Below are 23,364 nucleotides of genomic sequence, written 5' to 3' on the forward strand. Positions count from 1 at the left end.
ATTCAATTTGTTTAACGTCTGAACATTTCTGGAAATTGCGCCCTGTGAACATTGTTTAGGTCTCAAGTTGTATGCAATGTGAAACATCGCGTTTTTCTTTAATATCTGCATAAGTTAAAAAGGGAATTGTTGATATTATTTGCATCCTCGTTCTAGACCAGATGTTGATGTTGCATCTGGTGTAGAAAATTAGAAATGTTTATGTTATTAATACCACTGGGTCGATGCATCTACTGGTTGACTGATAGTCCCCGATGGTATTACATCCCAGTAGCCAATACTCCGGTGCTGGCATGAAAATACGTACTTTGGGTTATAATAATTTGGTGTTACAACATTTTTAATATTATTTGAATTAAGGAATTTATGCAAAGCTCCAATTCCTTGCCCGGCTGTGGCTATATTTTTTTGTCCTCTTTGGTTGATAGCTCTTTATCCTTGTAATAAGCTTTTGATTTTCAAATATTTTGACCTCGAGCATCACTGAAGAGACATTGATTGTCGCAATGCGCATCTCGTGCAGAAAAAATAATACCGTTCATAATATTACTATAATCAACCGTCTTTCAATGTTATGATTTTACACTATTGTTTACGGAAGGGTGAAAGTTTATTAAAACGTTTAAACCCGCTGCATTTGTTATCACTTGTCTTTATTCAGGCACCTGATGTTCAGTGGTTGATGTGGTTAATAAGTGTTTCTCTTTTTTAGTTTTTTATATTGAGTAAACCGTTGGTATACTTTTAAAAGGTGTGACTTGGATGGAAATTTGTCCCATTGGCACTCATACCACAACGTCTTATATCTATAAGTATTATCCAACAAGGGTAGTCCAATACTTGTCACCTAATAAAGACATATTACCCTCACGCTTTGGAATATTTTTATATACAAGATTGCATTCTGAGTTAAAAGAATATTTTGGTATGTTTCTATTTGCTTCACTAAGATATGCATCTTTGATGAGTTTTTTATAGACCAAAAAGAAGATACTAAGGGGACTGTACAATCATTATTATGAAGTGAATGAATTGAATAAAGATCAAGAATGAGTTGGTATCAACATCAAATTGTTCTAAGGAAAAAAAAAGAAATGATATAAACCAAAGCAATGGAAAATATATATTTGGAGCATATAACTGTGTTGCCTAAAAAGTAAAGTAATGCTACAGTAATTAACCGATGTTCAAGTCTGTAAAATCGATCATCATGAGATAAAAATCAAAAGAATAAAATTTTTTAAACACTGTGTGCATCGTATACACTCAGGAAGAAGCGAGACTGGTTCCACCGACTGAGTTAGCGTTTCCTGTTATGCATGCATCGCCTCCTATTCGAATTCCATATCAAGTAAAATGTAACAATCGGGATCAGACACAATTCGAAAAACTTCAGATCAGACGACTATCCTGGATCATACAGGTATCGAAAATCTAAAAGATGAAGACACCAAACCCATGTCGATAGTGAGTTGAGATACCTAAACATAGAATCAATGAGCCAATCCATTATCGTGACCGTTATAGAACTTAAATGTGTACAATATTATCAACTTCCTGTCAAGAAAAGTTTCACTGAAGTGTTAGTAGTTTATTCTGAATGAAAATTATAGCATTCAAAAAATCATGGTCAATAATCATCTTAAAAGGAAACAGAATATGCGGTGCAATGAGACGAAGTAAGACAAACAACAAAATATCTTAATGATAAAGAACACCGGATGGACATTTCGACAATTAATGTCTCATCAGTGATGATCTAGGCTAAATATTTTAAAGTTCAAAACCTAATACAAGCTTAGAAAAGCAGATAAAACCAAAAATTAAAAAAAAAGTAACGACCAACCAGAAAATAGGGAATCTGCGCTATACATTAAGGAAATGCATTCTTTTATTTAAACTGATTTTCAAAGTTTTATAACAGCATTCGTTCATTTATAATAGTTTTTATAGTTTTGTAACAACATTCTCAATAAATTGTATTGGTTAAATTAAAGATATATAACAATTATTCCAAACATAATCTATACGATGAGGTAATTTTTGAAAGGGGTAATTAATATAAATGATATATTCGCTTGCAGATTTGATGCATACCTGTGCAAATTTAACTTCAACGGTTCGGTTTAGTCCTTAAATGCTAAATGAGTTACAACCATATAACATGTTTTTCAGTTAAAATTTAAACAAAAGCCTTAAACCTGATGTATCTGTATGCTTAGATTTTTAATCTAACAGTAAGATCTTCGTCACTAGGTGGTCTTCGGTAGACAAAATTCCCGTCCTGTGTTCTTAATTATGAGTCTAGAATTGTGATTGATTACGCCACGTTCAGCACGGTTGTCTTATTCATGGTGGCCAGTTTGGTATTGGTCGAAGAAGCCGGAGTGCCTGATAAGAACCATCGACCTTCTGTATGAAAACTGACAATCCTAATCAAGTAAGGTTCGAGTCGACGCAACTGCCTTGTGCGGTACTCGAATTCACAACATCGGTGTTGACTTGCCATTGATTAAGTTGTTAAGCAAATAAGAGTAATCGGTCACCGAAGCATCTTTGATATCTTTAATATATTTTTTTAATATTGTTATATTTTTAAAAGAAAACCTTATTTTTAGAAATGCTACCTAGGTAGAGGACTTATTTTGTGGAATGAAACCGTTAGGTATATCGTATGATTTCAAATAAGATTTTTCCCCTCCAATACTTCATAACTGATCAGTATGAGTTCTTGTCATCACTTCAGCGTCTGGCGTTCAACATTATAAGCCTGGTATTCTTAATGAGTTTCTTGTTTTTGGCGGCTGTACTATTTTGTAAAATCTTCTTTGAAAGTATGCAATATCTTTCTCACTATTTAACATGTCAAGTTATTTCCTTTGAAGGTCGGGGATGGGAGGTATTAATTTTTAACAGTAGTTAGTTTTTGGAGGGTTTATGCATATTTTATTTCAGGGGAACAGGACATGGTGATAAATTCATGTTTATAATTTGTTTTGGTTCATACATTTTTGGCGAGGTGTGCGTCTCTGCCTCTATATTAGTATATACATGTATTGTTAATATTGTTTGCAATATGCAATGTGCATTAACTGTATATGATTACATTGATGAGCAATAAGGTTCAGGGTAAAAACAGAATTTAATTGAACTTTTACTTCTTATAAATATTTTATAGATCTTGCATATTTTAATTTGCTTGCCTTTGTACGTTAATTATAAAGATGTAGTCAAGATTAATAGGGTTATTTAATGTACAGATTTGTATGATGTTCCGAAGGTGAAAGTTTAATTCACGTGACATGAAATCAAGGACGAGCATATCTGCATTTACATTTAGAAGTTTTATTATCTATCAGCAAAACAGGTTTTTGACTCAGAATTTATGTGTTCTCAGAACTTAAAATTTTTATTCGGACATTTACTCATTATGCTCCAATATCCAAAATTTAATTACATGTTTAGCACTTCGGTGTTGACATGAATATCAATTAATTGGTCATTTCTATAAATTTTCTGTTTACAAAACGTTTAATTTTTCGAAAAACTAAGGATTTTCTTACGCCCAGGAGTAGATTACCTTAGCCGTATTTGGCACAACTTTTAGGAATTTTTGGGTCCTCAATGCTCTTCAACTTTGTATTTGTTTGGCATTTTAACTGTTTTGATCTGAGCGTCACTGATGAGTCTTATGTAGACGAAACGCGCGTCTGGCGTATTAAATTATAATCCTGGTACCTTTGATAACTAATTAGATTCATCATACCAGCGAACAACAAGATTGCAATTTTAAATGAAATGAAACAAAGTTTACTTTGGACCCTTTGGATCTCAATGTGGACAATTTGATAGTGGGACCCATATCGGAAATGTACGGTTAGATTGGGCATATAATAGAACCCCAATAATTCCATTTTTGATGAAATTAAACAAAAGTTAATTTTGGACCCTTTAAACCTTAATGTTGCTCGTTTGAAAACGGGCCAAAATTAAGAATTCAAATACACGGTAAGATCCGGTATATCAAAGAACACCAAATATTCAAGACTCTGAACTAAATCATATTGAAATTGATCAAGAAATAAGCAATTCCTGACAAGTATTCTTGTTGGCACGTTATATTTTCCTAATTACAAACGTTTAGGACCCCACCCCCAAAATCATATACAACCTGTCTTTTTGTTATGGAAACCTGATGTACAAATTTCATAGCATCTTAAAACCTAAACTACCTTGAAAATATAACCACACACCATTTCTGGCAAGTCGACCTTGAACATCGGTTTAAATTTGGGAGTTGAACTCATAATCAAATTTATCTAAATCCATGTCTGTACAAGAATATATTACGTCGTAATGAAAGTATGTGAAGGCAAGCGGTGTTTAAAGGTTAGACATACACAATGTCATTAAAAAAAGAATGACACATCACTTCGAATATAATTACATGTTACTATAAATATTGCACTATTTTATTCATTGAATACTTCTAAATACTACGATGAATAAAAATTATTACAGTTATTTCAACTGAAATTTGATGACAAAACTGTAATATGATCAGCTGAGCTTATTATAATATTTTATTTATATACCTGATAAGATGTTTACCTTTGGAATAAAACAATGAAACTGACTATAAATACTACGAGGAAGTCATTTCTGATTGGCTGTCATCTGCCCAATAGACTATTCCATTCTACTTTCCGGGTGCAAGAAGTGTAAATAAGTCGGTGAACCTGTCAAAGGAGAACTTGTTGTACATATGATATACATTAAAGTGCGACGTGATTTGCAACAAAGTCTATAATCAATCTTTATCGTCGTGTTATGCGGAAGTAGAAAATTATTTCTACTGCATAACCGGAAAATAATTATGTTTCATAGCTATTAAATAACTTGCAAATTAGAGGCGGCAACCGGATCTATATTATATTGATAATTAAAAGAATGAGTAAATATTATTACTAGAATTAAAATATCATATATTTTAGTAAACTTTGATAAATAAAGAGCAGATAGCTTTATAATAAAATTACAAATAGGAAGTGTATCTAGTATTGACGTAAATACAAATAGTAATCGATATGTCAACAAATCCTAAAGTTATTGTAGCCTTTAATATGTTGTTTAAATTGCTTTCGTTTTTTAGACTTATCAATAAAGAAATTATACACAGAACCCTTGTCTGGTCCTCAAATACAGTATTATCTATATCACTGGAAAATTACATGTACCAGCAATAACGGTAGGCTACTACATTACTTCATTAGAAACAAATATGTTAATATATTTAACTAGACGGCACCATTGACAATCATACCACATATGTTTGTTTTAATACTTGACACACCCATTTTATGCCTACAGCAGTTTTTTTTTCACCAAAAATCTTGAATTCATATTGCACCAGATATGTCTTTTAATTGAGCAGCAGTTCACTAAGATATTTTTTATGATAAATACATAAGTGGACTATTGTTATATACGGAGCTACTACATCAGTGTTTAAAAAATATGGTAATCCAGTCCATCTTTAATTACCCGTATGTAGCTTCTTGTTGCATTTATACCTGCCAGTGTCCTGTGAAAACAATTAGTACCACTTTTAAAACAGGCAATGCCTACAGAAGAATATTGGAACACAATTTCAAAAACATGTCATCCTGGAATTCGTATTGCCCACTTTTCATTTTTTTTTAGTATATAGGAGGACCGCATTTCCTGTTTCCTCTTTTATGCCTACATCAGTTTTCTTTCACCAGAAATCTTGAAGTTCATATTGCACCAGATATGTCTTTTAATTGAGCAGCAGTTCACTAAGATATTTTTTTATGATAAATACACAAGTGGACTATTGTTATATACGGAGCTACATCAGTGTTTAAAAAATATGGTAATCCAGAGTTGATTTATTAATTGCTCCCTTTGTATCTTTTCTTCTGTAAGTTCTTCTAGTTTTCTCTTTTCTTCTGTAAGTTCTTTTAGTTTTCTCTTTTCTTCTGTAAGTTCTTTTAGTTTTCTCTTTTCTTCTGTATGTTCTTTTAGTTTTCTCTTTTCTTTTATTTCTACTTTGGATTATTATTGTTGTTGTTTTTTTCATTTTTTTTTCTCAATAAAATGTGTACTATTGCGAAGAGGATGCTAATTTATTTTATTTCGGCTCTGTATACAAAATTTGTGTTTTGTTAAAGTTAAAAACTGCCTTTTTTCAAAAAGCAAAGTCAACCACACTTTCTAAATGCTTTTCTTATTTCTGCAATCCACGTTACACTCATATTGACATTATTCTTCATTATTTTAATTTACTTTAGTAGTATGTATGCCAGCTCACGTTGTCCAAAATACTAATGGAGGTACTGTTATATATTTAAGTTCATGGTTTTCAATTATTTACTCTTTAACGTTTATCTGCAAAAAAAAAAACATGATATAAAATTTCTTTAAGAAACTTATGTTCTATTCTATTAAATAATTACCTGCAAATTTTACAGAAAAAAGTTTATTGTTGTGAGTCTGTAAAATATTTCCGAAATTAGTCTCTTTTTTTTAAAGGACTTATAAGGTTTGTTTCTTGATACTCAGGTAGCATGGAATTTTTAGATGTGCAGTACAAGGGTGGTTGTATTAAAATTCGAGAAACTTGCATGTAACTGGAACTTTACATTGTACTAGTATTGCTTTGTTTTGATTAATTCTTTAATTAGATGGAACTAAGATTTGAAGCTTTTTTATAATAATATGGGTCAAAAAGGTCGGATCATAGGTCTTTTGATTTGTTTTTCCTCAATTGTCATATTGTAGCTGTATCTGAAATTTCTATAAATCTATATAGTTTTTATGTAAATGTACTTTATTTTGAACGAAAATGAATTTTGTTTCTAACACCTTCTTTTGGTATTTGTTTACATGTTTTAGTTTTTTATGTATAAACAAAATGATTAAATGTCATCTGTCATTGAACAATACAGCCTTTAATTTGTGGTGATAGCTTTAGGGTCCAAAAGAACATACAAAAAGTTCATTTTTCGTTTTTCTTGTTATTTTCACCCCAAGAGTGACAGGGGAAAGAAATATAGTCACTCTGGTCTTCTTCGAAATAAATCTTGCCAAGCGGGGGTTCTATTCGGCAATGTTGGATTTTATACAAGTACGTAGCCACGTCCAGGTAATTGAGACGCAGCACGTTAGCCTTATTTTGTTGTTGGGTCGGGGGGGGGGGGGGTCCGTTAGTTGCATGTTGGAATACAAAATGTCTGTCAATATCCAACATATCCTTAATTTCCAGTGGCAGTTCTCCCCACTTTTCATCCAGGACTACCTCTATTACCAGAACATACCCATTGTATATTTTGTATATTCTATTGCTAATTTGCCGTGACGCTACCAAGACCTAGAATTAATTAATCGTATATTTGACACTGGCAGTGACGCAACCAAGAATCAATTAATCGTATATTTTGCCTCTGGTCGTGACGCAACCAAGAATCAAATAATCGTATATTTGCCACTGGCGGTGATGCAACCAAGAATAAATCAATTCTATCCTATTTGAATTTTACTCCTTGAATATTGGTGAACATCATCTTAATAAGTTACAGAGTTCAGTTTATTGCTATATAGCATCTGCAGAAGCGCAGTTCAGTGATTATCATTTAGATTATGATTAAGATTCAAAATATTTTTGTCCAAGAAATGTGTCGCAAAGCTTTTAGTTTATATTTAAGAACAACATTTGTAACAAAAATAATTGGAAATTTTCAATAGTTGTAATTATGAGTGCACTTTGTTATATCATTATAAGTTAATAAGCATGTTACCTTTGACAACTTTTATCTGTGAGTATTTATAAATTAAATGCTCAAGAGTGCTTGATGGCTTCATCTTAAGGTATGTATGCATATACTTGTTTCGTATCTTAGGAAGTATTGATCATTAAAGGTATTTATACGAGGTCGTGTTTTTGCACGTTGTATTTGGGTTAATTTGATGATATTGACCTTAATGGCAAATTCATGACGGCTAAAACCGCAATACATTAAAATAATTCTTAAGAATCGCTAGTTATAAACTGCTAAGTCCTATTGTTTCTAACAATATATTGAAGGCAGATCTTGGAAAGATTCTTTGAATTTCATTAACAACTCTTTTTTAACACCTGCTATTTAGATCTTGATTGAACGTGGACACCTATCAATTGTTGAAGACCGGATTTTGAGATTTGTATCATTCGGATGTCTTTTGTAGGTTGGTAGTTTTTGTCTAATTGGCATAAATCTCGCATTTCTGTTATCTCTTCAGGAGGGAAAACATTTAGCTGTACATGAAGTTTGAATACGCAGCCGCCGTGTCGGGACGGAAAGCGAGCGTCAAATGCATCGGAGGGAGAATACCACGCTGTCATAGTTTCATACTTTATATTACTAGTAGTTCAAAACTATGTGACGGTACACAAGACTAGCGATTCCGAACTAAAGCATGAAACTATGAATATCATGATTATACGTTTGCTTGAATTTGATAAAAAAAAAAAAAAAAATTAAAAAAACTTGAAATATTTTTAAGTTAGTAGACTGAATCTTTTTTTTTACAGCAATAATGCGCATAATATAAACAATATTTCTGTTAGTGTATTATAATGCATCTTACCTTCAGCATTCGTCTCATTACTAAAACCTCAAGGTTTAAATTGTACAGGGATTTCATGGAAATAGATTATAGATAACTTATTTTCCAGGAATTGGGGTGGTTAGATTTAAAATTAGATTGAGTACATTTAAAGTTGATATGGTTTGGACTTGCCTGGTTTCATTTTCGTTTTAGAGTTAAAATGCAGGTAGGTTGTCGTTAAACAACATTGTATATATTTAAATATTGATATCGTTGACATTTTAAATAGTGGCCAATATTTTTTGAGGTGTGATTGTGTTTGTAACGAAAATAGCATGATAATTTAAGACTACAATATACCGAGAAAAAAATTATAACAAAAACGCCTTTTTAAGAGCTTTTAACATGAATAATGTATATGGTTGGAGCTCTTTTTATGTTTATTTGTGAAAGAAAATGCATTTAGATCCATTTCTAACACTCGTCTCCCAAAGAAAATACGTGGCAATTTTTATACATTTTTTCCTATTATTGAAAGGTGTTTCCTCGTAAATTATCGTGATTCTAGAAATATATATAAATTCGTGGAAATCCTAGGCCTAAAATGATTATACATGATAAATATATTGTATAAGGGTTGAAATTACGTATTAAGTCAAAGTTAACATTTCATATCACATCTTACGGTCGTGGATATAAACGAATGCAAGATAGTTTTAAACTTGATTTATACAACAAATATATAGTCTCCACAATAGACCAAATGGCACAGAAAATAACAACTATAGGTCAGCGTACGGCCTTCAACAAAGCCCATACCACATACTAGTAATCAGTTACAAAAGGCCCCGAAATGTAAAACAAGAAAACAAGAAAACTAACGGCCTGATTTATGTACAAAAAAATGAACAAAAAACAAATATATAACACACAAATAAACGACAACCACTGAATTACAGACTCCTAACTATGGAAAGGTACATACATGCAAAATGTGGTGGGGTTAAACATGTTAGCGGGATCCCAACCGTCTTCTAACCTGGGACAGTGGTGTAACAGTACAACATAAGAACGAACTATAAACATCAGTTCAATAAGGTTTAACTCATCAGATGGATAAATAAAAATACTACAAATGCAAGTGGACGTGACCGGGTGCTTATACATCCCAATAACAAAAAGACACGAACTATAGATCTAAGAGTATTCGCAGTTACTAACAGCTAGTTCAAAGCAACTAACAAAAACAAATGCATCTAAGACTAAATAATTAATCAGTACATATTCAAAATCCAATGGATTTAGTGTAAAGATGTCATAAACAGTCCAAGAAAAACATAACCATGTGCAATGTCAAGAAAAATCGATTTTCAGATTTTCATCACATTGATATTGTAAATATTCGCAGTTTGAAACAAAGAAAAATATTTTTTTAGCTCATTTGTTTTGTGCTTTCTCAATGGAAAGCGTGATGCGTAGCTGATATTTTTCAGTATTAATATGCGGAAGATCAAATGATCAGTACTTTTAGGGGTCGGAGTTTGGTTTTTTGGGATTTTTTTTGTGAACTAAATTTTGATTTTTCTTATTCTAACTATATTGAATGATGCTGATATAAAGAAGATGTTATCATTCGAAAAAAAATGTGTACTGGCTCATGAACTCTCGGATTTAAGTAAACCGAAAATCTTTTTTTAAATCTTATAGTTACAGGCAAATCACATAATGTTGCAACAACGTCATAGAATATGTTTAATGACATCAGTAATACTACTTTGTCAAACTTTTGAAACTTTTAAACAAACACCATTGTCATTGAATGTAACGTTGTTTGTCATAATACATCACAGCAATTAATCAAGTGGCTGTTAGAAGCAAGAAAAAATTTTAAAAAGCCAAATAAAGTACGAAGTTGAAGATCATTGAGGACTAAAATTCCTAAAAGTTTTGCCGAATCCAGCCTAATCTATGCCTGAGGTAAAAAAAGCCTTAGTATTTCAAAAGTTCTAAATTTTGTAAACAGTTAATTTATAAATATAACCATATCAATGATAATTCATGTCATCACAAAAAGTGCTGACTACTGGGCTGGTGATACCCTCGGGGAAATAAATCTCCACCAGCAGTGGCATCGACCGCTTTAAAATGAACGTGCTTTTTCTTTACTTTAATACAAAAGGATTATCCTTCTGGACGTTATACATGGTGTATTTTATTTATAATTTTGGTCCTGTGTGCTCTACAACTTCGTTTTTTATTTGGCGTTTTTAACTTTTTATGATACGTCATTGATGAGTCTTCGGTAGACGAAACGTGCGTCTGGCGTAAATACAAAATTTAACCCTGGTATCTATGAAGAGTTTATCTAAAGGATGTTGCGTTTCGTTTTTATCATTCTATTTTGGACATTTTGGTATTAAAGCTAAAGAAAATATTTATTTATGTTCAAATCTTAAAAATCCATTAAAAAGATACACATTATTTCAAAAAAAAAAAACTGAGGGAATTGCATGCACTCCAAAGGACGCGAGACAGGATAAGTGTTTATTTCTATGCATGGCTCCCCGTTTGGCCAAATGACTTTTGCGTTTGATTTGACATGAATACACAAGGCCAGTAAATGTGAAACACATAGCAATACGATTGACAAATTAATGTTGACTGTTGATTTTGGCGTAAAGACATATAAATGAGTCCAAGTACATTTTGAAACTCATCAAAGCTAGTAGGAAAAAGTGCCCTGTTTGCTAGGTGTTTGCATTAAGAGAAGTTAATTTAGCGAGTCATTAAATGTAAAATAAACCAGTGGGTGTTTTAAGGATATATAATTGAGCGCACTTTTGTTATTCGTTAAGCTTTATAGGAGAAACCAACTTGATGACCCTTTTACTAAGAAGAAGCGTAGACCTATCATGGAAAGTACTTCCTATATATGTATAATTATAATGTAATTCTGTGTACAGCACCTGGGTTAATACTAGAAAAAAACCCTGATTAACAGTCAATCTCTGAAGAAATAAATCGAGCTTACTTATTCAGATGGTACATTCTATAACAATTAAAAAGTTGTTTTTAAAAAATCTCTATGGTCAACTTCAATTGTCGTATTATTATTTTTACTGCATGGTGATTAATAAGAAAACATAATTAAGAAATTCTGCATGTTTTGAATCCTAAAGAATTAAAAAGATAAATTAGACACAGAGCAAACATCGTCAGAGATTTACTTTCCGTATAATCACGGAGATACAGCCTTACTTTAAAATATTGGACAATTGAAATGAACACACATCAAGATACAAACTGCTCCTAAGTTTCAAGTTAACAGAAGTTCAATAGCAACATTGCACGTTTCGACAATCTACATGACACTTTGTTTGTACACAAAACCGTCTCCTTGTTGGTTTCATTATACATACAAATGTATGTAAAATATAGCACCTCGTCAACTTCTGAAACTTCCATGATAGTTGAAATATCCTTCGAAAGAGCTTAAGGACTCTTAAATGTTTGGATAAAATATTGGCGTCGAAAAAAAGCTTTTCACATATTTAACAGATGACGCTGACATCCATACTAATGACAAAAGTCAAGGAAATAGATAAATCATTTTTTTTTAAAACATTGAGATCTGAATGACACTTTAATCAAATTGTTCCTATTTTCAAAATGTAGTTTCCGTTTTTCCAAATATACTTGGGAATGGGTCCAAAAGAATGTGCATGAAGTAGCTAATAGTAGTACCCTTTGAAGAACTAGAATTTACAGTTATTGGATTGATTTTTTATTACACTTTGGTCTTGAGAAAGGTCGAAGATAAAAGGACATGACTTAACAACAAACCATTTTCGAGTATTTATGGGGTACCTGTTTACTCAAAATCTAGTAACTTATATGCTATATGAAAGTTTAATTAGTAAATTAAGAACATGGTAATATGGAATGGTGGATTTTACAAAAAAACATATGACATGAATCCATAATGGAAAGATATTTGTTTGCTTGACAATAACTGTGTTTGTTATGGATATATCGTATTATGTTAACTTATCGGATTTCCTATGGGTATTAACTGTGCTACTCAAATGGATGATATTTTGTCCTTGTTGTTATGAATATCAGAAAAGGAATTTAAGAATTATGACAACTTAATTGACATTTTTCGCAATAAAATCATATCCTTTGATGAAAAAAATAAAAACCAAAATATACGATTAAAGAGACGATTTTAATTTTGACATGGCTTTCTTTCCTCTAATAGACAGCCATGTTCCTTTTGTCGCAACTTATGGCATGTATACATTGTACTAGCTTTATCAATAATTAAAATTACTTTTTGTGTAGTTGACTTCAACATGTCCAATGCACGTATCCTTATATAAACACAAGTTACTTTAAACAGGTCGGGACCACTACCTTATATGGAAATGCATAAATTAGCATACTTATGTTCTCGCACATGTAATTGTTTATTTACATGTGACGCAATTTATGTTTACCTAGATTTTTGACCAATCCACTAAATGATTCATGATGGACTACTACGTGTTTACAATTAACCAAGAACACGTGTTATTTACTGAAATACAACACATATTTTCGTGCAATGCGGGATTCACAATTTCGCTTAGTTTTTCATTTTGTGTATCCTCATTTATAGTTCGTGATATAAAGTATTACTTCCATGCTCAGATTAACAAAGAGGTGTTTCTTTACGAAGAAAAAAGGGTTTGAATTACCCGATATATAGGCATTAACATGTTTGATGATGGCACAGAGATTTCATGTAATCGTCCACCAGACAGCAACGAAACAACAGCGAAAAACACAATTACCCATGAGACAAACTTACTAGTGTAAAGTAAGCCGTCGATAACAGCCGGTGCTAATATTCACGAGTACAGCAATTTTCGTATAGATAATTAAAGGCAAATGTGTGATCCATGAATTTTGTGTTCGTAAAAAAGGGGAAGATATATTTACATACATGGCAGTGTTAACAAAATCTATAAGTTTGTTTTTTTCACATTTCAGTATATGGGACTTTCAAACTGTTCCCTTTGTTTTGAAGGTAGTGAAGTGGGCAACTGTAGTTTCAGTTTGTTTTCGTTTTTAACGGGCTCGGACATTTACCAAACTGAATTAAAGCTGATTTCTTATGCCTGCAAAGTAAAACTTTGGTTGGCTTGCTTGCTTTGTTTGTATAGTTGTTTATACAAGCTTTGAAAATAAAATTGACATTTTTAACTTGTATATTTTATTTTATACAATATACAAACAAAGCAAGTAAGCTTACCAAAGTTTTGCTCTACATGCAGTAGTAAATAAACTGTAATGATGTTATCACATATGTGCGACAAGGTGGAAAATTTGATATGTTTTGTGAAAATTGCAGCGTTGGATCTATAATAAAAAAGAAGATGTGGTACGATTGCAATGAGACAACTGTCCACAAGAGACCAAAATGACAGAGAAATTAACATTTATAGATCACCGTATGGCCTTCAACAATGAGCAAAGCTCATACCGCATAGTCAGCTATAAAAGGCCCCGATATGACAATGTAAACAATCAAACGAGAAAACTAACGGCCTTAATTATATAAAAAAAAAATGAACGAAAAACAAATATGTATCACATAAACAAACGACAACCACTGAAATACAGGCTCCTATACAAACCTATATTTTTTATGGGATAGATTTCTTCTCCTTTTCTATATTAAATTGGGCCGGTTTTTTTTTTTTTTTTTTTTTTTTTTTGATTGGATTGTTTTACACAAGTAATTTTATAGGGTCATTTATAGCTTACTTTTCATCATTGAACCTATGACTGCTTACTTTACTAGATTATGTCTTTGTTGGAAAGATGTCTCATTTGGCACTCATACCTCATCTTCTTATTTCTACATACAAAGCACGTTTTAGAAAAAAAATAATTGGCAATATGGCACCACTATTATCCAGAGACTTTAAATATTGGAGATATTTTACATATGTCAACAGGACAACAGCCGAACGATAAAAAAAAACTCTGAAGTATATTTTGTGATAAAGTTTGCAACAAACGGACATTATCGATGGATGAAACTATACAAAATGTATTGAGCTATATACCGTATCCACTCAGTGGCGGATCCAGGGGTGGGGGGTCCGGTGGATGGACCCCCTATTTTTGGACAATCAATGTATTTGGATGGGGACATGCAGTTGGAACCCCCCCTCTTTGTCCAGGGTTAGGACCCCCCATTTTTTAAAATAGCTGGATCCGCCCCTGGTGCTTTCATAACACTTATTTTTGGCATACTGAATATTATGATGTTCTTACTTTTAGTTCAGGTCCTGATAAAAAAAAAATTACACATCCAGTACAGAAAGAAGGTTTTCGTGTTTTTCTAGGCAGAAATGATTTTGTAATGACATTATACAGGTTTAAAAGAGCTCAAAAAATTTCATAGTGGACAGTAGTCATTTCATTTGAAATTTCACTGTTTCAGGTCGTAAAATTATTGCACAGGTACAATGGAAAAAACCTGTTCAACAACTTTAACAAGGCGAAAAAGAAAGTCGAATAGTGAAGCCCGTAAGCAATACTTTTTTAATCTGAGCATGCAAATTGAAGATTATGTTATATATTTTACAATAATCACATTCGCAGAACAAAAACATATATTTTGAGAATCCCAGACATTATATTAGTTGACAGTTCTTCCACTAATTCCACGTGTTTTCAGTTTGTAGTAAACTCGTAGTAGCCCACAATGCATTGTAGCTCATTGAGCATGCAAATTGAAGATTATGTTATATATTTTACAATAATCACATTCGCAGAACAAAAACATATATTTTGAGAATCCCAGACATTATATTAGTTGACAGTTCTTCCACTAATTCCACGTGTTTTCAGTTTGTAGTAAACTCGTAGTAGCCCACAATGCATTGTAGCTCATTGAGTCGATTGGTCAGTTTTTCAAGGCCGTATTGGCCTTGTGTTTGGGAAATTACTATGCAAATATATTCTGACGTAAAGAAATCTAGAGTTCTCGACCTGTTAAAGTGTAACACAATCCATGGAGTTTTAATTTCTGTAGAAAATTAGTTTGATCTTTTAAAGCAAAAACTCGTGCATTCCACTTGTTGGTAAACTTTATTCAGTTTTAAACTATGACAATAACAGACTGAGTGATGATAAGCTATTTTGAAACATAATTAGTTTAAATGTAACCATGTTAGCATAGTAAATATGCAAAAACACTATTTTCTGTTAATGGTACAAATACCAATCTCCTTCATTAGGGTTATGATTTTCACGAGGTACGTTAATTTTTCAATTTCCTGAAATCTATACGATTTGTTTTGGTAAATATGACGGTTTGCACGGTATTGATTTACTTTCATTAGAAAGTAGATAACACGGTGTTTAATTTGAAAACAAACTGATGTTATAATGTGCTTTACGAATTTTCAACTTTCGTTTTACAATTGTTCTTAAATCATGTTATTTTAGAAAGTTTTTTTGGAAAGTAATGTCTATCAATTTATGCTTTGAATACTTGAAATCTTCCTTTTTTAGAAAAAAATGTAATTGAATCAATAAAAGCCTTTCAGGTCTAGATAGCAAGATAATGAACAATAATTAAGAACAAGAAACACAGACGACAGGTATTTTGGAAAGCCTAGAGTCAAAATCTCATGGCTTCTTTTTGAATCTAGTTGTCGAAAAAGAAGCGGAAAAGACACCAAAGGGATTCAGACTAATAAGTAAAAGACCAACAAAACCTGGCAAAATTGAAAAAGACGAAGAGACTGACAACATTCTACAAGACACTGCACATAAGTAAATAAATGAGCACCACGAACCACAAAAACAGAGTGCGATCTAAAGTTAAGGACAAATGCGGTCTTAAGTATCATCTGTTGATGTCAAAACTTCGGAACAGACGACAAGAAGATGACTACGACGACTGGGACATATTCGTCGTCATCTCTGACACATGTATTGCATAATAGACAAACAACTCATGATGGCGCCCGGAAATCTTCAAAAGGAATTACTTTACATTACACGAATGCATTCTTTGGTCAATAGCTTCGTTTCAATCAGCAACCATCTATCAAAGATATAATAATAGGAAACGAATGCTCTGGATTATTTGATATTTTTTGCTATTTAGAAATGGAAAGTTCATATTTGGAAACCTCAAATCATCTTTTTTACAATCGACTATCATTGTTAAATGTAGTTCTAGATAAATGATAGATTTAACTGTATCTTTGATCACCCTTATTTCAAGCTCGATACGATAGATGTGATAAAGTAACCAAATTTTAAGCTATTCAGTCAGAGGACATCATCAAAATAGCGGAAGTTAAGGGATATTTATTGCTTCTTTTAATCATCTACAAGAAGCTCCTATATGAGTTCGGTCTTATGTGTCGGCAAAAAGAGGAGCACAGTTGGTTCTTATGACGAATACAATGTATATCATACATCATTGTCAATGTTAATAAACTGTTTTCATGATTGACTTTCGTTAACGGAACTTAAACAGCCAATAATTTTGAAATTACAATTGGATCACAGAGGAGTTTTATATATGTGTGTACTATAATAGGTAATCAATTTTAGGCGTCGACAATGTTTCTTAATAAATTAATTTTAGACAAGTTCTTATGAAAGCTATTAAATACAAACCAATATGAAATAAATGTTGTTCAAGCTGAAGGCATATTTGTATTGTGAAATATACATAAGACGTTTGTAATCAATCAGACATCCTTAAATATGTATCAAATATGCAATTTTGACGTAAATAGTTAATGTCAAACCACAAGTTACTGGTAATTACCTATGCTTTATCGATCCATAATTTAAAATGCAAATTGCTTAATTAAATTGTCTTGCATTGGTCATAAGATCACATGTTCATCCGATACAGTTGTTTACTACTTTATCTCAATGATTCATCAAATGCAATGTATGATGTAGCCTCGATTAGAAACTGCAATCTAAGTTTTCAAGGATAGAAATGTTCTTTTGAATATAGTAATCCATATAGGAGTAATTATGGCATGCATACTAAGTGAGACATTAGATAAGTTTGCGTAAGTGTAGTCATTTTTTCACGACTACATGTTTTTAATACTAAATCAGATCAAGTAATTCCTTAATGCATACCATGTGAGATACCTAGAGTACATGAAATTACTTTATCCGATTTAGTTTTTAAAATAGTTGTCATGAAAACCTGTCTATATGTACGCAAATATATTCATACATGCAAACCATGTGTGACATGAAAAAATTTTGCGTACGTTTATCCATCTTTTCATTACTACAATTTTTAACACTAATTCAGATAAAGTAGTTCCGGCATGCATACCATGCGAGACACCTGAAGTACATGAAATACATGAAATAAATGTTCGTACGTGTAGCCATGTTTTCATGACTATACTCTGTTTTGAATACAATATTAGATAGATAGTAACATTCCATGCAAATGGAGTTGTTATGTCCAAGTTTAAAGAGTATTCATAAACTTTGGTTTCCATTCATACTTCTTAAAATAAAAATATTGAACCGACGAGTGTTAATACAAACGTTGGAGTCATCTCTTTTAAATTCAAACATCACCAAGTGCGACTAATTACCGAACAACAAGACGTACTGATAGAGGAACAGGAACTGTTTACCATTCCAAAAAACATAATACACGCCCATGTTTTATTGTTGAAATCGTGTTCCGCAATCTCGTTTTTTTTGCTTAGTGTTTTGCGATATTTTTGTCTTTTGATATATGTGTTATCTGACATGGTGTCCACGTACTAATTTCGAAATGTATTCGAAACACAGATGTTCCTCCTTTTCCTAATGACATAAAGTGGTTTAAATATTTTAAGATTTGTGCGTCACTGCTGAGTCTTTTTTAGACGAAACGCGCGTTTGGTGTACTCAATTGTAAGCCTGGTATTTATGATGAGTTTTGTTGTTACATTACAAGATAGCGTAACTTCGACTTCCTTCATTGTCAATCTCGTAAAACATGGCCACTGTTACTATAAATAAAAATATGTCTTTACTGATCGTGGTCATTATTGTAAGGATGTTGTTCTGTTCCTGGTCAATTTTAGGGTGTACATCACATTTTTTCAACGAATTAATAAATTACAGAAAAAGCATTATACCCGGGTAGGGTCGATTTTTTTTACAATAGAAGCATGTCTTTTAGTAGCAATTGTTATAGATGGTATGAAAAATATTTATTCTGTAAAATAGAAATCTTGCATTAAATGAAAATGACCATTTGAATATCTGTAACTATTTCTTTGTAATATTAGAAAGAGGCTGAAGAAACAGGAGGAACTAACAATGTGTTTATGCGACTATTTCATATTTTAATGGAGAGGAAACTATATTTTTTTTTATAACAAGTATCGTTTCCCGTGAAAGTTTATATTTTAAACTCCCAACTCTATCATAAAGGAAAAACTTATTACATTCCTTTTGAGAGTAGAATTGTGTCCGGCAAAAAGTAAAATACTAAAAATACTGAACATCTAGGAAAATTAAAAACGGAAAGTCCATAATCAAATGAAAATATCAAAAGCTCCAACACTTAAAATGAATGGACAACTACTGTCATATACCTGTTGTACAGGCATTTTCTCATTTAGAAAATGGTGTATTAAATTGCAATGCAAATATATATAAAGCTTTCATTCATTCATAAATTGATTGATTGTTTGTTTATTTCACAGCAAGCGAGTTATGTCACACTAATAACATTGATGATGGCGAGTTAAAAAAAATAATAGGCAAATGAACTCGGCTTAAAAAAATTGCCAAAATTCACAACTCCACCGCGTTTTATGAAATGATTATCAACTTATAAGTGGATTTTAAATCTGGCCAAGAGTCTCATCAATGACCTCGTAATCAAACCAAATCGCGAGTACAAAAACATGTTTGCATTTGAAAGGTTTACGTCGTTTTAAAGTTACACTTTGTGATTTCACAGTGATATGCAAAATGAGTAGTACATGAATGAAATAAAAGTAGATAATAAGTCAAGGATGCAAAGCAGTAAGTTTAAAGTATATTGTTTGTTTCATTTAATAAACAATCTGATTTTAGATATTTACTAACTGTTCATAAGCATCTGATTGCATATACCGGTGTAGATGCAGTCCGACAACTTTTCAATTATGCATGCTTGACTTTGAACAAATGATAGGTGTACCTCTTCAAATGTCGACTAACACTATTTCTTAGAAGTAGCCTATTGATAGTATAACTAAAGGTATAATACATACAAGTGTACATATCGGAAATATACTTAGTCATTTAGATAACAAACAATAGTAATTCGGAAGTTTCCATTCACATTTGATATATTGTGGTTAACGTACGTAAAGATGGTCACACCTGGGTGACAAACATATTTTATTTTTATTTTCTGTTTAAGGATTTTTAGCTCGTTGCTAATACTTTGCAACAAAAGTAAGTTAGCAAACCTTATATCATTTTATTGTATCTAGATTATTTTTGTTAAATGTTTGCATTATCTTTGCCAAAACTTTGTAAATCAGATACAGGTTAAAAATGAGGTTTAGTGATTTAAAGAAATCGTAGTTGATTTTCCAGAAATGTGGTGGTAGGCCAACGTAGATCATTTCACGAAATGTCAATAAGAATGCAATTTGGTTATTTGTGCCACTGCTGTCTTATTTGCGTATACCACATAATTCATTTTACTCTCTGTCATAATCTTTATAGTTTTATGAAAAAAAATTATGAAACAAGATAGTTCATTGTGCACACGATCGTCAGTCGGCAAGTCCATAAGACTGTAAATCAGAGATTTTGAGTTTGCATTTGTGCTTTAAAATTTTCAAATTTCTCCATTAACCATAATTTAATTTCTTTGTTTACTTATAAACACCTCCTCTTAAATCAATGTGTAAAACTATCTTCTAGTGAACTTAATGTTTAAAATTTTAGTTGTTAAATTGTAAAATTTTCCATTTTTTCATTTATTTTTAATCCACCATATTCTTTACTATTTCAATATTGTTCTAATTTTTGTTGTTCTTTTAAAAAAAAGAAGATATTTTGTGTAGTAAAAACATTGCATTGCCGCATTGTTAAAATGCCTTCTTTTTATTTATTGTCTGTAGCATTGTCGATAATAAGAATACATTCGGCTTCCTATAGTTATTTTAATACATAAAAGTAAAAAAAAATAGTTCTTATGAAATGATCGATAAAGAAGATAAGAAGATTTTTTTAGTTCAAATTCATGTGAAAAATTGATCAACCTCAATCTTACAAAATGGTCAGGAATATATTGTAAATCTTTTGGAGCTCTCTTCAAAAGGGGCGTTTTCTTGAATATTAACCTTATTCCAGTGATATGAACCATTTTTTGCGAATTTACTTCCCCAATGCTATTTCATTATGTTTTTATCAATTTGAATCCAGGTATGTTATTTTTCTATCATTTCTTTTCTGCAGTACAAGATACTATTAATATAAGATTCTCACCTCGAAAATTAATAAAATTAAAAACAAACCCCTGCAATTACAAAAAAGAATAAATTGCTGAACATATATGATTTGTATATTATAATTAAGGTTTATGTAATGAGTGGATGTTTTATGACGCCTATCTTTGGGTTTTTTGTTTTTATTTATATTTTTTTGGGTTCATACAAAATTTTATTATATTATATAATACTGCTTAAAATTGCAATTGTTTTCTCAATTACTTATTTATATTCCTGGTAAATATATAAATGATTTCATACATTAAACTGAAAATATTCCTGATTTTTTTATTATTAAAAAAAATAAAATACCAACACTGTTAAAATGAAGTACAAAATATTTATGCAACATAATCTACCATTCTTCTGATTTAACATTAGGCTTGACATACATATTATCCTTTCTTTTACAACTTATATAGAACAGTCTATACTGGTTTCCTTCCCCTTGAGCAATATTTATTCATAAAATAATTTAAATAAATTCTAAAAAAAAACATTTTTATAATCTAGAATGCCTTTTCATTAATAAATATGTTATGTGATTAACATTTAGTACTACTGTCTTTATATGAACTATATGATTCCACTGTATGTGATGCACATTTAATTACTATTTTCTTCATATGAACTCTATGATTCCACTGTATACACTTTTACATTTAGAATATTTTCTCTGAAAATTTGAGACTTTTGTCATGTTCAATCTTAACATTTTTATTTTTATTCCCATAATTAAACTTTATTTTAAAGCAAATTCATCTAAAAGGAAACATTACAAATAATAAGAAGGTTGATATTGGCACTTTGTTTTATATCTAAGATAAGGATTGATTGACATTTTTTGTATGTCTATGTTCTGTTTTAACATTTTGGAGGAGAAATCTTAAACTAAATATTTTGAGAATATACCAATCCGACGCCGTAAATATTTCTAGTGTGGTTTTCAAGACACTTGATTACAAGTTACAAATAAAATGATTTTTTTTTATAAGCGACATTTTTATTATTTTTAAGATTATAGTAGGCTGATTTGTAAGTTTTGCTCCTTAATTTGACATTTGAAAGTGGATTCACATAAGGGTGATGCAAGCATAGCAAGAGAGGACTATCCAGTCGCTGCACTTAGCCTTCTACCGTGTACATTTCATGCTTTTCCCTTAGATTTTGTTTTATCTTTATGTATATATTGAAGATGAATTTACGAGTTTTGAACACAACTTAACTAATGTTCGCTCCTATTTATTCAAAATATTCTACTTTTAAAATGCTATAACGGTATTTCGAAAAATATATTCCAAGTGGCCCTTTTGGGCTGTTTTACAGGCAGTCTTATACATTAACACATAAAAATCACATTATCACTAACTGTTAGTATGCTGGTTTTTATTTTTTTTTTGCATCTGTGTAGGAATGGTAAATCAGAGTGCTTTGTGTGGATATTGTGAGTAGATGCAAAGAGATATTTTGTTTTAATCAGCAACGGAATGATTAAATCCGTGTTCTTTCTTTCTTTCTTTCTATCTTCTTTTTTTCTTTATATAGTTTTTTATATTATCCTTTCTATTACTTCCTAGATTCACATTGTATCACCTTTGGCACTTTATTGAGTTTGTAACTTTTCTTTCTTTTCTTTCTTTTGTTATAGCTTAATGTACCATTCATCGTCGAATGCCGTACAGTATTATAAAATGGTTTACATCCTCGGCCTTTTGGCCCTTTCTAATTTTCTTATCTATATTATGACATAATAGTCGCTGCGTTTTCAAATGCCTTACATAATAAGACGAATATGTTATGTATATTTTTCATGTTGTTTCTTTTAAATTTAGAATATAATTCCGATAATAAATCGTGTAACCAAAACTTTAATATACATTGCAAGTCTACTGTGCGATCAGTCCAATGTATAATCTACCGGACATTAATGATCCATCTATCAATCAAAATATGACTTGTCTTGAATATGAACGAACTATTTGACGTTGGACGTTTAGCAAATTATAAATCAAGGCGTGACTGTAAATCTGTTTTTTTTTTTTTGTTTTGTTTTGCATGTCGATTTTTAAGTGTATTATTCTTTTAAGACAAAAAAATAGAACAGAATGTCAAGTCTGCTTGAAAAACAAAGCTTTAATGAGTTCTGTTAAAAAAAAAATTTAAAAAGAGGTTTTAATTGATGAAATTTTTAATATTCTTTAAAGTT

At 31.2% G+C, this 23,364-nt stretch overlaps 1 protein-coding gene and 1 long non-coding RNA gene across 11 annotated transcripts in view; one reads left to right on the plus strand and one right to left on the minus strand.

The window, feature by feature from the left end:
- LOC143082894 (transcription factor ETV6-like) overlaps positions 1-23,364 on the plus strand; it is a 77,442-nt gene that overhangs the window by 16,518 nt on the left and 37,560 nt on the right. The window contains exon 3 of one of the 8 annotated variants that reach the window (XM_076258887.1): positions 5,153-5,248. The exons of 4 other annotated variants lie outside the window; for them this stretch is intronic. The gene's annotated coding sequence lies outside the window, so the exon portion shown is untranslated. Of the gene's footprint in view, positions 1-5,152; positions 5,249-19,869; positions 19,913-19,957; positions 20,113-22,569; positions 22,603-23,364 lie in introns of those variants that run through there. 3 more of the 8 variants (XM_076258888.1, XM_076258889.1, XM_076258886.1) reach the window with 3 other exon arrangements.
- Positions 1-23,364, minus strand: part of LOC143082896 (uncharacterized) — a 39,077-nt gene that overhangs the window by 15,108 nt on the left and 605 nt on the right. Inside the window, exons 1-3 of one of the 3 annotated variants that reach the window (XR_012980499.1) lie at positions 8,650-8,736; positions 5,354-6,411; positions 4,612-4,739 (exon numbers count right to left, since the gene is read on the minus strand). This is a non-coding gene — a long non-coding RNA (uncharacterized LOC143082896). Of the gene's footprint in view, positions 1-1,537; positions 4,740-5,353; positions 6,412-8,649; positions 8,737-23,364 lie in introns of those variants that run through there. The other 2 variants (XR_012980497.1, XR_012980498.1) reach the window with 2 other exon arrangements.

The sequence above is a fragment of the Mytilus galloprovincialis genome, chromosome 7 (assembly GCF_965363235.1).
Source record: "Mytilus galloprovincialis chromosome 7, xbMytGall1.hap1.1, whole genome shotgun sequence".
In the NCBI taxonomy this organism is placed as follows: Eukaryota; Metazoa; Mollusca; class Bivalvia; order Mytilida; family Mytilidae; genus Mytilus; species Mytilus galloprovincialis.